Source organism: Pseudonaja textilis, chromosome 3, assembly GCF_049901715.1.
Source record: "Pseudonaja textilis isolate UNSWEBS1 chromosome 3, rPseTex1.2, whole genome shotgun sequence".
Classification (NCBI taxonomy): domain Eukaryota; kingdom Metazoa; phylum Chordata; class Lepidosauria; order Squamata; family Elapidae; genus Pseudonaja; species Pseudonaja textilis.
The window spans coordinates 178,532,215-178,554,708 of NC_141992.1; the positions used below are offsets into that span (position 1 = coordinate 178,532,215).

The 22,494-nt window shown below is 35.9% G+C and overlaps 1 long non-coding RNA gene across 1 annotated transcript in view; it reads right to left on the reverse strand.

Annotated features, from left to right (window-relative positions):
• Positions 1 to 1,347: 1,347 nt before the first annotated feature.
• LOC148126438 (uncharacterized) overlaps positions 1,348 to 22,494 on the reverse strand; it is a 30,769-nt gene continuing 9,622 nt past the window's right edge. The window contains exon 2 of the long non-coding RNA XR_015743281.1: positions 1,348 to 2,293. This is a non-coding gene — a long non-coding RNA (uncharacterized LOC148126438). The remainder of the gene's footprint in view (positions 2,294 to 22,494) is intronic.

Sequence of the window (22,494 nt, forward strand, 5' to 3'; positions counted from 1 at the left end):
GATCATTCTTATCAAAGAAGCTTCATCAGTTCTGGCTGGATGTTAGGGAGATGGAAGGGTTAGTTCTGACCTTCCATCCCCCTACCATTCAGCCAGAACTGATGCAATTTCTTGAATGAGAAGTGAAATAACTTCTTCTTCCTCAAGGAAAAAAATATAGTCCAATTGCCTTTTGAGTAAGCACCTTTGAGACAACCATGATCTGGATGACTGAAAATCTTCACAGACATTAAGCAAGCTATATGCACAATGTACCAGATGCAAAACAACAACTACCACCACCTGGCTTTTAAAGGCTAACTTGGAGAGTATGGTCAAAACAATAGAAGGAGAAATTGAAATTGAAATCAAAATAAGAATAGAACAGAACAGAATAGACTAGTGATGGCTAACTTTTTTCTCATTACATGCCGAAAGTGCCGCATGTACGGCAGATACCCAACAATCAGCTGGTTGGCGGCGGGGGGGGGGGCCTACGCATGCATGCACAGTGGGTCTGTTCCAGGCGACCTCTCACATGCTGGCAGAAATGGCTCTGCATACCACTTCCGGCATGTGTGCCATAACTTCGCCATCACAGGAATAGACTAACAGAGTTGGTTAGGGCCTTGGAGGTCTTCTAGTCCAACCCCCTGCTTAGGCAGGAAACCCTACACCACTTCAGACAAATGGTTATCCAATATCTTCTTAAAAACTTCCAGTGTTGGAGCATTCACAACTTCTGGAGGCAAGTTGTTCCACTGATTGATTGTTCTAATTGTCAGGAAATATCTCCTAAGTTGCTTCTCTCCTTGATTAGTTTCCACCCATTATTTCTTGTCCTGCCCTCAGGTGCTTTGGAGAATAGCTTGACACCCTCTTCTTTGTGGCAGTCTCTGAGATATTGGAACATTGTTATCATGTCACCCCTAGAGAGTAAGACCTTTTTCGTTGACATCCAAAATAAATACCCATCCACCTAGCTCGGATTCACATTTCTCTTATTATATTAATATCAGCAGGTTGGTTTTTTTCTTAGAGCACCCCACAGTGGCTCCTGTAAACAAAAGACCACGCATGGTTTGCCTACTAGTATTTAACAGTACTTTCCTTCTCCTGACTTGTGTGTGACTTCTTCCTTTTCCTTCACTTTCCTTTGCTGCTGAATAAATGTATTAAAAAATAAGTCAATAACTCTAACCCTAACCCTAGCCCTACCCACCTGTAAGGGACAACTGTATAGTTTTTGTTTTTTAAAGTGCAAGGAGCATCAACACATTAACAAAAGGAATTACCAGTGCATTGTGATTATGAAGCATTTGCATTTAAGAATATAAATAGATTATGTCATCTAAAACTCCAAAGGACTCAAAATATGAAATCGTTTTATTTGGGGCAATACACAAACTTTCTCATTTCCTTCTTCCTGCCTGCCTGCTTGCCTCGGTTTTGTAAACCCATATCCTGGCATTCTTTTTTTTTTTTTTGCCTTTAGCTTAAAAGCAAGCCAGTTTATTTTCCTTTTAATTTCAAGAGCTGTGCACCAGCAGCACAGGAGGGTTCTTAGCAACTGTGATCTTTGTGGGCAGCAGTGAAAAGACAAAATATATAAGAGCAGTTACGATGATCAATCTGTTTTGTTGCAGAACAAAAATGCCAGTTGGGTTGGGTTTTTCAGTGTGATGTCTGTCTGTCTGTGTGTGTGTGTGTGTGTGTGTGTGTGTGTGTGCATGGGTGTGTGTGTGGGTGGGTGTGTATAGCTTGCAGGTGAGATGAATAACAATCCCTGAGCCTTTGGACTCTCAAGAATTACCAGGATAACGATGAGCTTTGGAGTCATGGGCACTAAGATGGGATGTCACCTGGATGAAGACCTCCATCTGATTCAGATTCCAGATGGAAAAAAGTGCCTTGCAGAGGCCAGGGGAGAGAATAGGAGGGGAGAGTTGGTACAGTATAGGAATGGGCAGTTCTTGTTTCCAGCTCTAATATCCCAGTGCAATTATTTTGTGGACATCCACTCTTTGCCTGCACAGGAGATAGGGCTATAAGTGTATGTTATTTTTTAATTACAAGGGGGTAGAAAAATCCTGATGATGGGCTGGAAGGTGCCATTGCATTGTTATTTTTTTCTCTCCCTTCGTTTGCTGATTATGTGAGCTGGGCTCCTTTGCTAGCCGATGATAAGCAGAATTTCCATGTTCTCTGCATAATTAATCCATCTCTGCCTCTCTTCATGCCAACTCGCCCGTTATCGCCGGCACATGCCTGAATTGCAAAAGAATCCGCTCTTCAATTGGAACTTATTGATATTCTAAGAAAAAAAAAAGAAGGGAGGGCGGATGAAAATCCTTAAGTTTAAGCCATAGATTTTTAAATGGATTAATTTTGCTACAATCACAGCCATCTAAGGCGGGAAAGCAGGCAGAGAAAATTGAAAGCATCTCCATGTTAGCAGAATTGGGTCCAGACCACTGAAATGTTCTGGCAGAGCTCTCTTTTAAAGTCAGAAAAATTACCATTAATTTACATCACATGAAATACTTTCTGTGCTAGAAATATTCAAAAGACGTTCTTTAAATGCCTGCTAATGCTTGATAACATTTCTAACTTTCAACATTTTGCTAGACTTCGATATGACATGATAGGAATGCCTACCAGGGAGCTATGTGTACCGCTAATATCTTCTTATCACATATTTGGGTGATATTATCTTCTTCTTAAACATCCTGAAGGAGGCAGGAAACAATGGAACAAGGGTTATGGACTCCTGTTTAGTCAATTCATAAGGGTCAAAGTCAATTGCATATTTTTAGGTTTTGGTGGAGGGTTTTTGCTTTTTATTTTAATTGTTATTATTTTAAATGGGATAAAAAATAACAAATATAAAGAGACCCTGTTAAAACCATGCCTCTTTCGAGTATGCTAATGGGGAAATATTTGCCATATCAAAAGTAGATTTTTTTAAAAAATCTAAAAAATAATATTGTTTTTTATATTCAGGTTTTTAACAAAGTATCATACAACATGAAATATTCAGTCTGTCTTGAGATTTTTCAAGGATAGTTAGAGCTAATGGATAACTAGATGACGTCCCACTGATTGTTTCAGATATTCTGAATCCAGATTCAGACTGTTGCCAATTGTTCTGTTTTTATTCTATTTTAATCCAAACACATTTCTTGAACTGAAAGGGGTAGCTTTCACTGACTGAAGGTTCCTGTTTCTCAGTGTTCTTCTTGATCATCCATAAAAATCAGAGGTATGTTTCAATGCATCTCTAATATTCAATGCTTTTCAGTTAGAAAACCACAATATACACAGTACTGAATGCTGACATTCAGAATTAAGAGAGAAGTAAAGGTGCTATTCTTGACACTGACTGCAGAAGAAACTTAGTTATTTTAAATTGTCATTATAATTATAAAACTGTCTTATTCTTTTTCAACCATACATTGAAACAGAATGAAAAGCTGTAATAGCTTTTGGTGAACGTAAAGTAAATACAGTTCTGTTCATTTCCAAACAATAAGAGAAAATGATATTTCAAAAACATTTTCTACTTGCAGACATTTGCTGTGAAGTGAACATAAGCAAAATAAGCTATTCTAGTTTGTCATTGCAGGCAATAGGATGATTCAAAGAGGAATATTTCCATTCATATAGACATTTCAAAATCACAGAAGAAAACCAAGGATACACAATTATTTTCAAACTGTAAATTATTGCTAAAGGTGTGCAGATTAGTGATAGCATTTCCAAATGTATGTAGGGTCCATTGCAGTTCCCCCAAATCATATTCACATTAGCTACATCTGCTGATGGAAAGGCTCTAGTTAAATTCTCCAAAATACAGATGAACATATGAAAGCAGTTTTAAAAATGAATTAAAACAATCATAATTCAACATAAGCTTTGGTAATTGTACTTAAATTATAAAACCATGAAAGCAACATTTAAAACACATCTGTAACTGACACGTGTTAAATTAAAAGCTGTTAAAAAGAAAGGATTGGAAATTTAAATTGTCAACTGCTACAGTATTGTGGAAGTGAGCATTTAACTAGGTTTTGAAAGTATTTGTCAGTTGCAATCGTTGTGAGTAAAGAAGAAATATTGAATGGTTTTATTTAGGTCCCAACTCTGCCTACCTTTGTCTCAATAAATTAAAGTGAGAAATCTTGGCATGATCACTAAGGACAAGCTTTTCTGGGGAAAACATACTAATATCCATACTACTTCTTACATTAAGGAACAGTTAGAGTTTACTGAGAATATGCACTGAATTCCATATGAATGAAATACCTTTATTAAATCAATAAAACAGATGCAAAATAATGTCAAAATAAGCTATAATACATCAGATAAAATGAGGAATAGAGCAAAGATATAAGAGAAAGGGAGCTAATCACAACCTTAAATGTGAGAGGGAATTACAAATATCCATGTTTGTAACTCTAACTGGAGGATTATTTCAAGGTTCCTGTTAGAACTGAGAACATCATTATTCTCAAGAGGAGGTTTAGAATACAGTTGCATCCCTTGCATGTTTGAAATCCAAAATACAGTACACAGATCAATTAATGACAAATGTAACTTCTAGCACCGTAATGTAAAAGCATCTCCATTTATTTTATTTTACACACAAATCTTCATGATGATGTGTCATCACTGAATAACAAAGGTTGTAACAAGAAAAGGCATATTATATACATTAATTAAGGAAAAATAAATATATCTGCAGTCTTATGGGAACAGACAAATGTTTCTATGATTTCTCATTTTTCTATTTAAAGGATGAATACACACATAGACAGACACACACAGACAAACACATTGGCAATAGGTTATCTACTCAATTAGTAAAGTCCTCTGGAAAGAATATTAACCAGACTAAATTCTTTTAGTTTCTGTTAGTGGAAAACAAACAACAATAATCAATCAATTCTTTCCAATATTCATAAATGAATTAATTACTTTTAGAACCCAACAATCTTCAATAATTCCTGGCAGTTAAGATTATTAGTAAAACATCTAAATGGTATACAATATGCAATATTACAACCATACTATTTTACTAAGAAAGCTACTAACAAAACAAAGACAGTGTTATACTAAGCTATGCCTAAACACTCTCCCCAAAAGATTTGTTTTTCTTGACCACCTTCTGGAAAACCACAAGAGAGATGGATAACTTCCTATTCCACAGAATAGGTGCCATCTTTGACCAATGCTATCCTTGGGCACCACTCTCCTTCAAACTCATGAAAGTGGAAATTCTCAAGCAACTTTTCTTGGTGACATACTTATTGTAGAACTGATTGGAGAAAGCAGTCTTGCAAATATTTAGGCACCAAGCCACATGGGACATATATTACTTGTTTCAAACTTTTTTAGAATGTTGAAACAGGCCAGTCTTATAATCCTCATTGTGTGGAAATAATTGTTTGCTTAAATCTGCACAGTGATGACATTTAAAAACTTTCTGATTGTACCTCAATATATTGGCCATTGTACTAAATCAGACACATTTTGATATCTTATTAAGATTGATCTACAAAGAGTGAGATTAGCAAGGTAGGTGGTTAGGTTTCCAGGTTGTTATGTATGTAGAATATATAAGTACATACTCACCACAATTTCCTACTTTGAACCCACAAAAGGATAACATCAAGTATCTATTAATTCAGAAGCTGGGAGAAAGAAACCTCAAATTTAAATCTTGGGAATATATATAAAATTCCCAGGCATCTTTGCAGTGGGCCATCAACTGTTGTGTGTATGAGATTTCATTATTGTCTGCAGTAAAGATTCTTCTGGTGGCAAGCCATGTGTTAGTTTTCTGCCAAGTCAACCCAATAACTATGATAAGGGTAATATGTCAGGAGACAGATGATTTATTGCTGCAATCCTATCAGCTTGATTGCTAATCTTATTCTTATTGCTATTGGATGAGAGACTATTATTTCTTCCTTCCCTGTATATGTTAGAAACTCTGAAAGAGTGGCTCATGTAACTTGGAGCCAGAAGAACTCTGCTACCTGCCCCAAAATTTGCAAGCAGGTATTCAAAATGGTACAAATCTGACTTGTTGGAAATGAGATTGTCCCAGTCCCAAAGATTGGGTTAACCTGAGCTCAGAAATGAATTCTTCTTCATTATTTTATTGTGAACACTAGCAGCATCACACCTGAATTTGGCAGTAAATCAGCAATAGCAATAGCACTTAGAGTCATATATTGCTTCATAGTACTTTACAACCCTCTCCAAATGGTTTACATACCCAACAATCTGGATCCTCATTTTACCAACCTCAGAAGGATGGAAGACGGAGTCAACCTTGAGCTGGTCAGAATTGAACTCCTGCAATTTACATTCTAACTACTGCATCACTATGGTTCTTATAATGATAGCGTCAGCATTATCTTGACACTTTCTCCTGAACATAACACCTAGTTTGATTTGGCAAAAATCTCACACGCACAGCTCAGATACATTAGAACTTTTATTACAGAAAAGAAAGAACTCCCAGACTTGGAGAATTCTCCCAGTGATTTATTTAAACTGGAAACCAATAGGCAATTTCATTGAAATACATATTGATTTATTGATAGGTTTTGGTATCAAAGACAGATAAAGAAGTCTAAAAAGAGGCCGAGTTACAATCTGACTTTATAGACTTATACAAATTATCTTTTAATTCATTGATTACATTAATAAGCATTTGATTGGCTATAGAACCACTAAATTATTCAATAGAAGATAGAATCACATAAGGTTGATAAAGCTAGTACATACACATGCTCAATCTGTATATATCATATATATCCCAAAATTTAAACATATACCTACTAATCCCTGTATGCATATGTTTTTGCTTGTATAGGGTTATAGGACAATGAAAACAACTAAATGTTAAGCTACAGATTAATATATTATCATGTCTATCAAGATCTGGCTCAGTGGGGCAGAGTGATTTGTAACCCCACGGAAAGTTATAAACCATTTTCCTCCTCAAATTAGGTTGTTATAGGTTTTTTTTAAATTGCTATTGTAAATGTTTTTCTTCTTTTTAAATAATTTATTATTGTGCCCTTTACCTAGAGTTATTCTTGTAACCGGTGTTACAAGTTCATTAAATAAACAGGCTCCCAAAAACGTTGTGTAAGAACTGAGCCCTGGAAAACCAGTTTGCTGGTAATATATTCCTATATTGGGTTCTTGCCACCATATATTGCGGGTAATATATTCCTATATTGGGTTCTTGCCACCATAGTTTAACATAATATTGGTATCCCACATTAGCTGCAGAAATCTTTGCATGGGATATGAAAAAAAATTCTTCTACAACCTTAACTCTTCTATGTGGCCTAGGGAGCATCAAAATGCTCTTTCCATACCCCCAGGACAGGTTTTTCCCTAAAACTCACTGCTCATATGGTTTATCTATCACATTGTAACTCTCTCTCCAGTGTAGTTCTGGAAGTCAATGGAAAAAGTCCTACTTTCTAATTACTTTTGTAAAAGGTTTGAGCTGAGATTGCGCCCTTGTGGATAAGGGCCATTAAATCACAGCCCATGTTCTGTTATACCCTCCATAAGGATGCACAGCCTAATTTTATACCTGACAAAATATCCAGGAAATTCTGATCTCTTTCATGTACAGCTGTTACTATCAGATCAGAATGATGCAGTTTCTTTGAACGGGAGCTAAATTCTGCTATACTGTCTGTAAAATCAGGCAGACTTTGGGCACCCTCCCACGATCTCACCATTAATTGTAATATACTGTTTTATTTTGATGTTTTATTTTTTATACTGGTCTGTGACTAGAATGAAAGATTGATCAAATGGTTTATCAAGTTAGCTAGTGTAAATTTCAGAATGGTGACAGCAACTGGACAATTTAGAAGAAGACTTCTACATATCGCAACAATTACAAATCTATGTTGGGATTTCTAAGTATTTTGTGGAAGAAAGGGGTCCTTGGTGCTCTCCAGCTTGGTTGTTTTCTTCCAGAAGTTTGATTATGCAAACTAGGTAACATCATCAGAACATCATCAGAGAACACCAAGGACTTCTCATTTTAATCCTGACCTACAAATATTCTCCTTTATTAGAAGAAGAAGAAGGTTTTTTTAAAAAAAAATTAGTAATGTATTTATCCAAATGGATAACATGTAATATGCTTGGAATGTTAAACTATTACTGTGACAATATTTCTTTTTTCATTCCCTAATGGGACTAATTCTGGTGTAGATTTCCTCCCCAGAGAGGTATAACGAAGACAACAGGGGGAAAACAGCCATAAAAATTAGTTGTATTGCCAAAATGTGACAAATTACAGACTTCCCATTGACCAATAAATTAAATTTAAAAGCGGGGAAAGAACTGATCTAAAATAATACTGACAAAAATATACTTACCTCTCAAAGCATCTCTGAGCACTGAGCATAGTTTGGCACTACTCAAAATAAAAGTAACCCTTTGAATATGCTCAGAGCTGAGCATATTCTCTATTATGCTGTTTAAATTATGGGAATATTTCCTGCGGGTACTTGGAAAGGCAATTTCTGTAAAATAAAACTATCTATAGCTAGAAAGAAATCAGGTCCATTTCTGTAAAAACCAGCTCATGAGTATTTATAATGTGTCACCTTGTGCCCACCCTAGAAATGTATTAGAATGAAATGACTTTCAAAGGAAAAGGGAATTTAAAATACAAAATAATCCCTAATTAATTTATTCTGATATTTCTGTAATATACTATATATACTATCTGAGAAGTAACTCAGAAATGCATATGGAAGTTGCATGTACAACACCAGTCTAAATTCTGTATGCATATTATTTTTTTACCTATCAGTTGCTTTTTATTTTTAAGCATTCTGCCCAAGAATGTCAAATTTGACCAGCTTAAATGAATAGTTGTCTTTATGGTGTGAGAGGAGTTTAATGTACAAATAGACTATATAGTTCAATGTTACTTGTGCTGTCTTTGAGTAGATCAGTCTAGCCCCGCGATTACTAGCAGAATACCAGATGAAATATTTAGAATGCAGAACGATTTCATTCACAGCTGAATATATGCTGAAATATTAAAGGGTCTGATTGCTATCTCGCAGAGGAGATTGTTACAGAAAGCAAATCAAGTATCCAGTTTGAACTCTGAGAAAACCTTATATTCTTTTTGGCTGATGCCATTATTTTGGCTCATTCCAGCCACTTGTATAGGATATTAGATTTTCCCATAAGCTCCACTGTTGGATAAAATCACATTGGCGATAAAGTATACCAATGATAAGAGGCCATTGTATTTCACAATAAATTGTATTTTTCAGATTTTAAGGATGGTGTTTAAATATGGAACATCCTTGTCCTCTAATAGCAAACTCTGTATTATTCAGTACCACAGATTGTATGGCTGAGGTTCTTCATGTATGACCTTAATTTTAACTCAATTTTTAAAACTGTTATATCAAAGACAAATGAAAAAAGGATCTGGACACAGAACAACTCTGACGAGAAATCCTGGACAATGCCTCTTTAAGTGATTTACAAACTAAGCTAGTGAGAGCTTTCAAGAGTTTTCTTAACATCAGTGTGATGAAAGATCAAAATCTGAATTGCCATAGGAAGGATTTAAAGGGAAAGATTGTGCAGAGCAAAAAGATGGGACATAAGGTTGGACTATTTGATCAAGGATAAAGTGTTTGTTTTATATTTTTGGTAACTCCTGAGATATTTTTTTGACTGAACCAGAATTGAAAAGAGTGATTTCCAGAGTGCATACCGGTGATGGTATTCAGCAGGTTCTGACCAGTTCTGGAGAACTGGTAGGGGAAATTTTGAGTAGTTTGGAGAATCAGCTAATCCCACCTCTGACTGAAGATTTTACAGTATCTTTCCCCTGCCACGTCCACCAAACCACGCCTACAGAACTGGTAGCAAAAAAATTTGAATCCAACCACTGGGTGCATACAGGTAAAGGTTAGGCTATGGAGAGAAGGGGAGCATTGTATTTGTAGCTTTAAAAGAGGGTGCAAAGTCAGCATAATTGCTTGTGTTCTGTGTAATGAAGGTTGAAAGTCACTTCTTTATTATTGTCTTCGTTATCTTTTTCCTTCCTTTCCCTTCCCTTTCCTACTTTTTTTTATTTTTTTCTACACTTTTCCTTTTAGCTTTGTTTGTGTTAATTTTGTGTTAGTTTTTAATTTAATAGAATTATTTTTAAAAAGTCAAGCTTGACTTCAGGAGCCTTTATATTTAATGTATCACTATCACACTGTAAAGGCTGATAATGTTGAAACTGGAACTAGCGGTTTGCAGGCTAGAGAAAAACATTATTAAACATTCCCTAGCTCCTTCCTCAGGCTATCAAGTGCCAATTGGCTCAGAAATATGGAAGGAAAAAAAGCATTTCCTCTAGCATACAAAAAGTTTTGAACTCCTTCTAAGTTAAGGGGAAGTCTTATATTTATGTTTATTTTTGTCAGCAATAAAGATGTGAATTTGGCCAAGTCAGGTCTGAGAATCAGCTGTCAATACTAGTTAGTACTGCAAAGAGGATCAAATAACTAGTATGAGGGCCGGAAAACCATATTTACCACTGAACCCCCATGTAAAATCTGACGCACAGATGAGACATTGGAGACTTACTTGTTTCCTCCTTACCTGTTGAATGAAATTCTTAAATAAAAGAAACTGTCAGGTGCAAAAGATCAGGACCATAGGATGAGTCGTAGTTCAGAAAGATTTATTGTGCAAGCCTATACACAAGAATCTGTGTCAACTAATGATCAGCACTAAATTGGTGCTAGATAAGAACCAACAGAATTCAAGGGCGGGGGAGTGTTGAACTTGGATCTCTTGTGGCAACACGAGGATTCCAAACTGATGATATGTTTAACTCTGCCCTTCAGCTCTGCCTGTCTTCTGCCACAGAATCCTACGGCTATGTAATTGCTCCAATAGCATTTGTGCATTATATCTAGACTTTAGTGAAAATTCTGTTTTGATTTGGTAGTTAAAATAATAACAATAATAAATAATAATAACAACCTCCCCCCCTTGTGACCAAATGCATGGGGATATTTCTTGAATTCTGGCCTGCAATTCACATTGTATGCAATTGTTGGACATACACAAAAACTAGTGCTATTTATGTGTTGTAAACCCATCAATTCATCTTCAGCTTGGAAAGGGCAGCTGGAACCCATGACCCAGGAAGTATGGGGAGAAAGAGTTTCTGTAGAAAAAAAAGACTTCTCAAAAATTGCAGCACTGGAAAAAGAAAAAAGAATTTTCCTACCAGCACAGAAGGATGGAAGGATGGAAAACTGAGCTCTAAATTGTGGACAGAGTTAGCCTGCAATACTCCATTCTAACCACTGTGCCACCACGGCTTCTTTAAATCTTGTGAAGCACAATATTTTTACCTAGTTATCACCTTGAGACCTGAATGCTGTTGTGGGGCAGTGGCTTGGTGGGTGTGGCAGGGGAAGGATACTGTAAAATCTCCAGTCAGAGGTGGTATATGCCAGTTCTCCAAACTTCTCAAAATTTCTGCTACCGGTTCTCCAGAACTGGTCAGAACCTACTGAATACCACCTCTGCTTTTTACCATCAACTCTATGTTATCTACAAATGCGGACTGAGGTACATTGTTCTTTTGGGTATTTATTATTGACCAAATAGTTTCACTACCATTTTATTTTTGTAATGAAACTAGGATTCTTCTACATTTTCTTTAATTATAGATATCAAAAAGGTGTCTTCTGCATATCTCATAATGCTGGTCCTTTGATCTCAATTTTTAATACTGCGTATTGTGTCTTCCACTTTTGCCTACCTTATACAAGTTAAAACAGACACAACATTATTCTTCTTTGTCTAACTCTTTCTGAACCACTCTGTTTCCCCCTTCCATTCATATCTTATAATAGTAGCCTCTTATTCACCGAGATTAATCCTGATTAATGTAATGTGAACCAAATAGATTTTAAAAATGCATCTGAATTTTATATTTTCCCCTACATAATCCTCATCTATTTTTCATTTTGCTATGTTTTTTATTGTAAGACCATGGGCCAGGCATCACCATATAAACCATACAGTTCACTTTAGATGCTAAATAAATAAAAAAGCAAACAAACCAAAAGGAAAAAGAAACAAATGAAAAGATAGGGAACTTTAGAATATCTGCTAGGAAAACCACAGAAACTTTTTTTCTTAATGTTACAAAAAAAAAAAAAAGCCCTTTAAAGATTTTACTTCAGTAGTGTTGCTGTTCTAATTTTCCAGTTGTTTGTGCCCTAAATTCAACCAAGGAATCATTATTTCTATAATAAAATTACTTATTACATAGTGTATACATCTTTTCTAACCAGGGAATTTCCTGTGTTTTTAAAAACACAGTATTAATTACCAGCACCATCTGTGCCAAACAGTAAGAAAACAATATTTTAATACAATGACTTCATGCATGTCACTTATCTTAATATTAAACCCTGCAGTTTTGTTGCTGTGATTTACCTTCTACTAATTTAAATACCTTATGTTCTTACAAGGTTTAAACTGAATTCATGAATCAAAATTAAATATACTCACCATTCCTACATGCAGCAATTGTGTTTGCTTAAGGTTTTTGTGGATATATAGTATATGTGTGGATGTGTGTGTATGTGCGTGTGTGTGCATGTGCGCTGTGTTTGCTGCTTTTCACTGAATAGTTTTCAGGAAACCTTGGCTGATTTGCTTCCTTAAGGTGTCATTGGGACATGTGACCTTCAAGTGTACATGTCAGAAATGAATTGTAATGGTTTTTATCAGAATTTTCACTTGCTGGTACATTTCTTTTCATAGGTATCTGGGATAACACTCTTAGCAAGAAATTTGCAGGAGAGAAGGCAGTAATGAGACTCCAGTAGCTTTAAATTGCCCAAAGCATACATTCTCCACAGTAAAAATTAACTGGTTATTTACAGCCATCCACTTGTTACATATTCCTGTATGGTTGCTTTTCTATGGAATATCAGTTTGTGCAGCTTTGTGATCGGAGCATGAGTGTTTTTTTTTCAAAACACGCTGTGTACTTTGGCTCTCTTCAGAATATTGGGATTGGCTACAAATTCTTGTTTTTGACTTATTCTGAATCCCTAAAGGCTGAGACCATCCTTCTTTGTTTGCCTTTGCTTCTCTTCCTGGTGCAGTCATATTCCAGTGCAGAGAATTTCTTTTTATGGATGTCTGCCCCTCAAAAATACTGCAAGATAACAAGGAAATTAATCACAGGTAGTCCTTGACTTATGACTTATGGCCATAACTGGATCCAGAATCCAGTTGTAAGTTGTACCTATTATGAAGTGGGTCATCACATTAGAGCACTGGATTTTATGACCTTTTTGTGGAGCGTCATTTTGTGGTTGTTTATTGTTACCCATTTTGTGGAGGGTCATTACCAGAGCTGGTATTCAGCAGGTTATGACCAGTTCTGGAGAACCGGTAGCGGAAATTTTGAGTAGTTCAGAGAACCAGCAAATACCAAATATCCTTCCCCTGCCATGCCCACCAAGTCACACCCATAGAACTGGTAGTAAAAAAAAATTGAATCCCACCACTGGTCCCACCATTGTTTATCATTACCTATTATGTTGTTTATGTTATCCATTGTCCAGAAGGGGATTTTTTTGCTAGAGAACTGAAATAAATTCCAGGTTCCAACAAAAACCCAGCTCTGTTGTTATAGCCTCAATCCCTCACAGCTTCAACCTCAAACTGTCTACCGTGGACCTCATCCCATTCCTAAGAGGTCCTTAAAGGGGGCGTGCATAAGTGTACCAGCATGGCTACCATCCCTGTCTTACTGTCCCCATTTATCTGTATTTACTTCCTTTGTTCATGTTTATGTTCATACATATACTTGTTAATTTGTACATGTTTGACAAATCAATCAGTCAAATCAAAAACTGTCATAAATGGCCAGTGTCACCTGACCATGGGACACCGCAAACAGCAGTAAATGTGGGACAGTTGTAGGCATTCAAATGCAATTACAGAACCTCAATGTCTTTGGGAGTACCTCCTGGCTTCTCTTAGGGCTTCCTCACCATTGGAACTTTGACTTAGGTTATAAATACCATTTTGGGGGGGCTGATGTAATTTTGAATGATTGCTAAATGATCGGTGGTAAATCAAAGATTACCTGTGTAAGTAATGTTTTAATAATCCCTTCTATCTTTTTGAGATTTGATATAATCTAGATTTGATAAGTTTGCACAGTGCTGGAGACCTTATTTCTTAATAACTTGTTAGGTTCAACAATAGGCTGTACTATAGTAGTCTTCCTGAAAAATGTTTTTTTTTCTGAAAAATGGTTTAAATGGGTGTTTTTTTTAATAGCAACACTTATCATTTCCCCCACCGCTTTCCTCTTATAAGATTTGTACCTTAATATCCCTACAAAAAATATTCCAAGTGGTTAAGAGTTGTAGAAAATATATAAAATAAAAATTTAAAACATATAATTAAAATAATTATATCATGATGAAATAATTTTAAAACAACACAGTATATAGATGCACCTCTTGGTAAGTTTTCTAAAAGTGTTAACAGCAAGATAAAAGACAATTGTTAACAGAACGCATCTTACATTTTGTTAGTAAAACCATATACTAAATTGGTCCCAAACAAACTTTCTAAATTGGTCCTGTGAGTTCAGTTGGATTAGAAACTGATGATTTTTGAGAACTGGTGCTAAATTAAATAAAATTAGCACCATATGTAATGTCCTTCATTTTCCTGGACACATCTGTCCCTATGGAATAAATAACTGTTTCATTGTTCTTCAGATTCTGAAAGCAATTGTTTCCACAAACTAGCTACATTTCTTCTATGGAAAGCTACTTCTATTTCCCTAAATGTAGGAACACAAAGCATGTCTACATGGATTCCATTTGTCATTTCCTTGCAGCAGGGACATCATGCTAACCCTTCAGGAATAAATCATTCATTTTTGATTACATAAGTATAAATAATGCATTCCAATTTGTATATAAAGAAAGTTTTGCTTAAAGAAATCTAATGTTTTAAATTATTCCTATCATAATCACCTTCCCTTCTGATTTTCTCTTTTTATGGAGACTATAAAATGGGGTAATCCTGCAAGAGGATACATTATTCTGTCTACAGCAGCCCCCAAACATTTTTTCAATGTTTATTAAAAGACTTTTATTTATTTATTTATTTATTTAAGTGGGTTTTAAATGAAAGGCTACTTTTAAGGGCACTTTCAAAGATGAATTCCGATAATCAGTTAAATGGCAAAAGAATAAACATTTCAGAATAATATTAAGAGTACATAAGAACCAGCAGCTTAAAATAATATCTACCTTCACACAAATAATAACATCTGTCAATAATTATAGCTATTGTAATATCTGAATTGGGTTCCTTCCTCAGTCCAATAAATCCATTTAAGGATGGCTACCAAAACACAATAAAATTCTTATTTCTTTAATTTTTAGGATAACCTGGCTAAAGAATTTTTATGTTATTAATGCTTGCATTTATCCCCCCAAGTAAGGGATTTCTTACTCAACCCTTTTTATATCCTCCCTCCTGTTGTTTTCTGGAGTGATCTTATAATCTTCTTTGTTGACTCTGTGTTGTATCTCCCTTCCCTGTTGATATTTTTCCTGCTGCAAAAAGAAATATTTCATTTTACTTCCCCAGTATTTATAGTGTTCTTGCACCTGTCAGTATTATTTCTACCAGTAAGATCAGAGAAATCATTCTGATGCCTTTTCAGCATTTCTTATATCGGAGACTAGGCTCTTTTGTTGAAATTTATGTACATTTACTGTCCTCCATTTATTCCGTGACTTATCTATCCATCTGCTTTTATAGAAGTCTATGTCAATATTAAAGGTGCCAATAAAATTAAGGATCATCAACGAATTCTTATACAGTTTGCTGGGGTCATACCATATAGCAAAACCTATAGAATAAACGCTATTGAAAAAACTGCACATGTACTCATGCTACTGAAATTTATGCATTTATTTCTGCAATGTGAATGCCACTCAGTTCCAAAATGTAGGTGATGACCAGATGGAGCCAGAGGGCGGGGTCGAACACATAATCAGTTTGGAGTCTCTATAAGATGCCTAAATCCAACTGCCCTCTTGAAGTCCGCTGACTCTTATTTGGCACCAATTCATCATGATCATTAGAAGTTCAGATTGTTGTGTACAGGTAGCATGAAATAAACTTGTAGTACTTTTGAACTCTATCCTGGTTCCAGACTCCTGATGCAAAAATGCTATAAACAGCTTACAAATCTTAATTGTGAAGCATACTCCCAAATGAACAATGACAAGAAATCTTTTTGTACCTTAAAATACTAAGGTAAATAGTCATGATAACAACAATCAACTATTGCAAGTAGGGTACCAACCCTGTATCAAACCCTGAAGGCTTTCTGAAAAGCCAGGATTTAGAAGGTTTCCTGTAAGACATTGTTCCAAAGGAGGCTGGCAACATATTAATGTCATAACAACAGTCCCTCAGGGATATCCTTCCTAATAGATTTTATAAAATGTACAGGAATACCTACCAGAAGAATGGAAGCAGAAGTTGATGGAGTTGGCTGAAATGGCAAAACTGACTACTCTGGTAAAAGAAAAGAACAAAAGCACTTTTGTTTCTACATGGAAACCGCTTCTGAATTCTGTGCTTGATGTGGCAATAATAAGTTCTCTACAAGCCTTGGTTCATGATTATCCTGAAGAAGAACCTGTGCTGATATACCATCATTTTAGAAACCTTTGGTCCACATTCTGTTTAACTTTGCATTACAGATAGTTTTTTGTATGCAGATCCTTTCTTATCAATAGTGAGCGTATCTTTCAAGCTTGATAAACCATCGTTATCCTTGACTATTTATCTCTTAATTGGTAGAAGAAACTATGTATTACAAATATGGTTGGTTTTCCAATGTTAATGTCTTATTTGTTTGTGCTTCTTAAGTGCAAAACTGGCCCTTTAAATAAAGAACAAGTTTGACAAGTAATCGATCATTACTTTATTCAGTGGAGCTCTGTATAACCCACAAGTCTCTAGATAGAGGCCAATGTCCATGAATGACATCTATTTGGCCCTAATATTTTCAGAATTATGTCTGAGAATCTATTGTTTGTCAGATAAAGAAATCTTACAGATAGTTCTTGACTTATGACCATTCATAAGAATGAATTGGAAAGAGTGCAGAGAAGAGCAACTAAGATGATCAAAGGTCCGGAGACCAAAACATACGAAAAGCCATTGCAGTAATTAGGTATATCTAGTCTAGTTAAAAGAAAGACAAGGGGTGACATGATAGTAGTGTTCCCATGTTTGAGGAGCTGCCACAAAAAAGAGGGGGTCCACCTATTTTCCAAAGCACCAGAAGGCAAGACAAGAAGTAATGACTGGAAAATAACCACAGAGAGAAGCAACCTAGAACTAAGGAAAAATTTCTTGAGAACAATTAACCAATGGAATGGCTTGCCTTCAGAAGAGACTGGATAACCCCTTGTCTGAAATGGTCTCCTGGTTGAGAAGGGGTTGAACTAGAATATCTCCAAGATTCCTTCCAACTCTATGGTTTGGTATTCTATATTTAGCAAATGTTCAAACTTATGGCAGTGTTGAAAAAAGTGATTTTAAACTGGTCTTACAACTGTTGCAGAATCCCTGAGGTTATGTGATTAAAAAAAAAAAAAGGTGCCTAGCTACCAGGATGTATTTATGAAGGTTGCAGCCATGTAATTCCCATTTGTGAACTTACCAGGAGGTTTCTGAAAAGAAAAATCAATGAGACAAGCTGGATTCACTCAACAACCACATGATTCACTTAGTAACTGCAGCAAAAAGGTTGTAAAATTGGACACGGTCATAACCACATTGCTTAATGATGGAAGTTCTATCCCAATTGTGGTCACACATTGAAGACTACCTATATTGCTTAAGATGATATCTTATCATTTCCTCTTGTTACCTTTGAAGCAGAGGTGGTATTCAGCAGGTTCTGACCAGTTCTGGAGAACCGCTAGCAGAAATTTTGAGTACCAGAGAACCGGCAAATATCACCTCTGACTGTAAAGTTTACAGTATTCTTCTCCTGCCATGCCCACCAAGCCATGTCCACAGAACCGGTAGTAAAAAAATTTGAATTCCACCACTGCTTTGATAATTGCAAAGCTCATGGATACATATCTTTATACCAAATTGAGCCACAGTTCTATGATACAGATGTCCAAGTTTTCAAAAAGGCATTTTTCCAATTTTACTTTGAGTTCCCAGGGATTGGATCTGAGACCTAGAAAAGAACGCTCTGCACAACTGAGCTTCATCCCTTCAACAAAATAATATCAAAGGTAAAGTCTTCTTTGAGTTCAAATCCTACTCAAACACCCCCAAGGTCTGACCATTAGTTTCTTGAGATCAAATGAGATTGGCTAGGATTGCCACCTGCCATGAAATTTTTTTTATAACTTTATTATTAAAATATTGGCAAACATCATATACTTTAATTTATTAGTGTGGTTGGTAATCCATTTCTACTATATTTTAAGAAATAGAAATCTGTTTTAAGTATTCCATAAAAAATAGTCAATATATGTGCAAACTGGTAGAATCCCACCCCTGGTGCTGAATGACAACTATGAATAATCGTTAGGAATTGTATACACTGATTTGAAGGAAAGGAAATTGTGCTGACCAGGGGTGGGATTCACATTTTTTAACAACCGGTTCTGTGGGCATGGCTTAGGTGGTGGGCGTGGCTTGGTAGCCATGTGACTGGGTGGACATGGCTTGGTGGTCATGTTATTGGCTGGGTGTGGCCAATTCAATATCACTCACATTGAGACATGCATCTCCTCGCCTGGCCTCTCATGACTGTGAGGATGCTGCAACAGTCGTAAGTGTGAAAAATGGTCATAAGTCACTTTTTTCAGTGCCATTGTAACTTTGAATGGTCACTCCACACAAGCAATGTACCAGCAAAGGAGGGGGAAAAAAAACTCCAGAGAAGTTCCTGAGACAGGAAGTCTAGTCCTGCCAAGAATGTAATAACGGTTAATGGAGAGGCAGTTTCTGTAAGCAACACCAGAATGTTTCCTTCCTGCCTTCCTTACAGGATTAGGCCAGTAATTTATTCTAACAACCGGTTCTCCAAACTGCTTAGAATGTTAACAACCAGTTCTAGAGAATAGGTGAGAACTGGTAGAATCTCATTCCTGGTGCTGACTGACAAATATGAATAATCATTAGGAATTGTACATACTGATTTGAAGGAAAGGAAATTTGTGCATACTGACAGCATCAAATGTGCACAATTCCAGGTTTATAAGCATCCGTATTTATATTAACACTACAGATCAGTATGGGGCAGACAGGATGAAAAAAAAATCTGTAGGTGCTGAAGGAATCCTAATCATAAAGATATGAGCTGCTAAGTGCCATTCTGAGGCATCCCAAACTCTAGAACAGGGTGACTGATTTTTATTTGTTATAAAGTGTTCTTTATTCGGCATCTTTCTCTTTTGTCCTACTTGTAGTTTTCAAATATCAGCAAATTAAAATTTACAATATAAAATGCCAGTAAGCAGGATAGAACTTAATAGAAAAGTAGGCAAAAAGAGTTTATGTGAACAGTTTGCCTTTGCTAAATTATGAAAATCTGTGGGATGTGTAGGAACAATGAAGGCTACACACAATGAACATATTTTTTTCTTTTTGGTTCAAGGACATATGAACCACATATACTGGGCACTGAAAAAAGGAAATGTATATTTCTAAGTTAGGATTGATTGAACATGCATTTTAAGCTATTCACTGGTTAATAGAATACTAATTCTGGATACCACACATTCATTTCTTAGAGATTTTTTTAAAAACAGGACAACTTCAGTGTATTTCTATATTTTTAGTTCAAGCTTTTTTCTTTTTGTTATGCAAACGCCTATGCACATAGTCTTTGACTTATGACTTTAAGAGTGCCTGGAATGTTTTCATAACTCATGGCAGTCGTAAATCCAGGCATCCACATGACTGGAACTGATTTTATGACTTTTTTGTGGTGGTCATTAAGCAAATGAGGTAGTTGTTAAGTGAATCCATGAATTCCTATCGCCATTTTTTGCTGGAAAGCAACCGAACAGGCTGGAAACAGGCAAAAAAAAATGTAAATTATGGTCATGAGACTGTGGAATGCTGTACCATCTGGAAAAGTGAGTAGGTTGCCAAGCACTCAAAATGAAGTTGTGTGACTATATATGTGTTTGCGTGTGTGGGCATGTAGCCATTATAACTTTGGAACCAGATCATAATAGCTTTGTGAGGGAGGGTCCATCATAATTTTGAATGGTTCCTAAACTTATCAGTCATTAAGTGAGGACCACCTGTACATAGGGGAAATGTTGGCTCAGTGGTTAAAGATGCTGAGCTTGTCAGCTGGAGACTGACAGCCTAAGTTTGAAACCTGAGTAATGGGTTTAATTCCCATTACTTGTCCCAGCTCCTGCTCACCTAGCAGTTCACAATCATGCAAATGTGAATAGATTATATAACCATGCTGGCTACATGACCATGGAAATTGTCTTTAGACAATGCTGGCTCCCTCAGTCAGAAACAGAGATGAGAACTGTGTCCTAGAGTTGGACATGACTAACTCTGCTTCTTCTTTTAGTTCTTTCAGCCTTTTTCCAGTATAAATATTCAGAGTTTATAGCAGGATCATAACTGAAGTTGAAAGGGTTTATCTTCCTGTTCCATGCAGATATGATGAATATTAGGATATCCACATCTAATATAACACTAAAAATGGTATATGAAATTGCTGCTTATGTAAAACACATTTCTGTGCTACATTAATTATTTTAAGGAGATGGGAGATCAACTTGATAATCTTAATATCATGACCCATTGACCTAATTCACATTGAATGCTAATCATTAACATCTGCTGCTGAGTTGTGCGTGAACTATTAATTGTTTAACAAACCATGATTTTAAAAGCCCAAATTTAGTACTGTTAGTCTTTTCTCCACCTTTTATGCTGTTCCAGCTTCCAGAGGAGCTTACACTGTTTGCAAGAACTCAGTGAGAATATCAACAAATCCATTAATCCATTCTGATTTCCTTGTTGGGATCAAAAAGTTGAATCGAAGAGCAGCAGCTGCTGCCTTAGGAGCCTATAGGATCTATTATGCTGAACAAGAGGTTAATTAATGGACAATGAGGCTGCATCCCATTGATCTCTGGGAGATGCTTAAAGGACTACACCATGTAGCGTTCCAAAAACTTTGATACATAAAGGGAGGTCAGAAGGCAAAGAACTTTCTTCTATGCAGTCAGGAATTTTTGTCAAGTCTGCTAGCAGAAGGAACAAAATGAATAAATGAGTGAATGAATGTTGAGATTTAACTGCAAAGACATTCTAGGAAAAACTTTGTGATCGAACCAGGTAGAGATTTCAAAGTGAAGTAAATTTGTTAGCTATTATTTCAATACAGGTATGTATGTGCTTATCCAGGGTGAACTAACAATGGTTTGTTCAGTTTTAGGGGTTGTGCAATGTCCTAAAACAAATCATCCCCAGGGGCTATATGAATGGTTCACTGTGCAACATGAACTCAGCCTATATTTAGCATCACAGCCACACCAGTTTGAGGCTAAATGTTATACAGTCCCTTAAATAAAAATGTAATGAAAGGCAGATACCATAAATTATTGTAAACTTAATGGGGCAGAGAATTTAGCAGGAAGTAGTAGTAGTATTTTGACACTGGTGAAATGTTTAAAAGATTCTAGGAAGTATTTATTTGACAATAGCAGTCTAGGGGTCTTATAGTTAAGCATTGGATATAATGAAATTAATTTTATAGATGAAGGTTTAGTCAAGGTTATGTAACAGAGATAGTATACTAGGTAACCTTCAAAAGCAATATTTCATCAACATAAATTGAAATACTCTACTCATTTTATTCAAGGGAATTATGAAAAGCTTTAAAAGAAGCATTTTTCAGTGCATTTTCCAATGTCTGTGGGTGGTAATGCAAAGCAGTTTGTGATGCATTTAATCAGAGAGCAAACTCTGATAAAAAAAATAAGTTGCTTATATCAACATGTTGATGCATCTGACTTCAATATTTCCATTCTTTGCATTTTTATTTAAAAGTTTGTCTTATACAGGTATTATTCTATTGTAGATGGATATTGCAACATTTTCTTAGGGTAACAATACTTTCTTTGGGAATCCATGATCTAACATATGCAAACTGCATAAATTATTAGGTGTCACAAAGTGTTATGAGTTTTCTGTGTCTCTTTGTTGCCATCTAAGGCTCATGCAGAAGGCTAAATATAGTAGCCCTCACCATGGAGAATTTAATGTTGAGAGGAGAACTTGGAGATACAAGTTGCCACTTCTAGCAACAAAACCTATTAATTTCCAATAAATAATAATAAAACA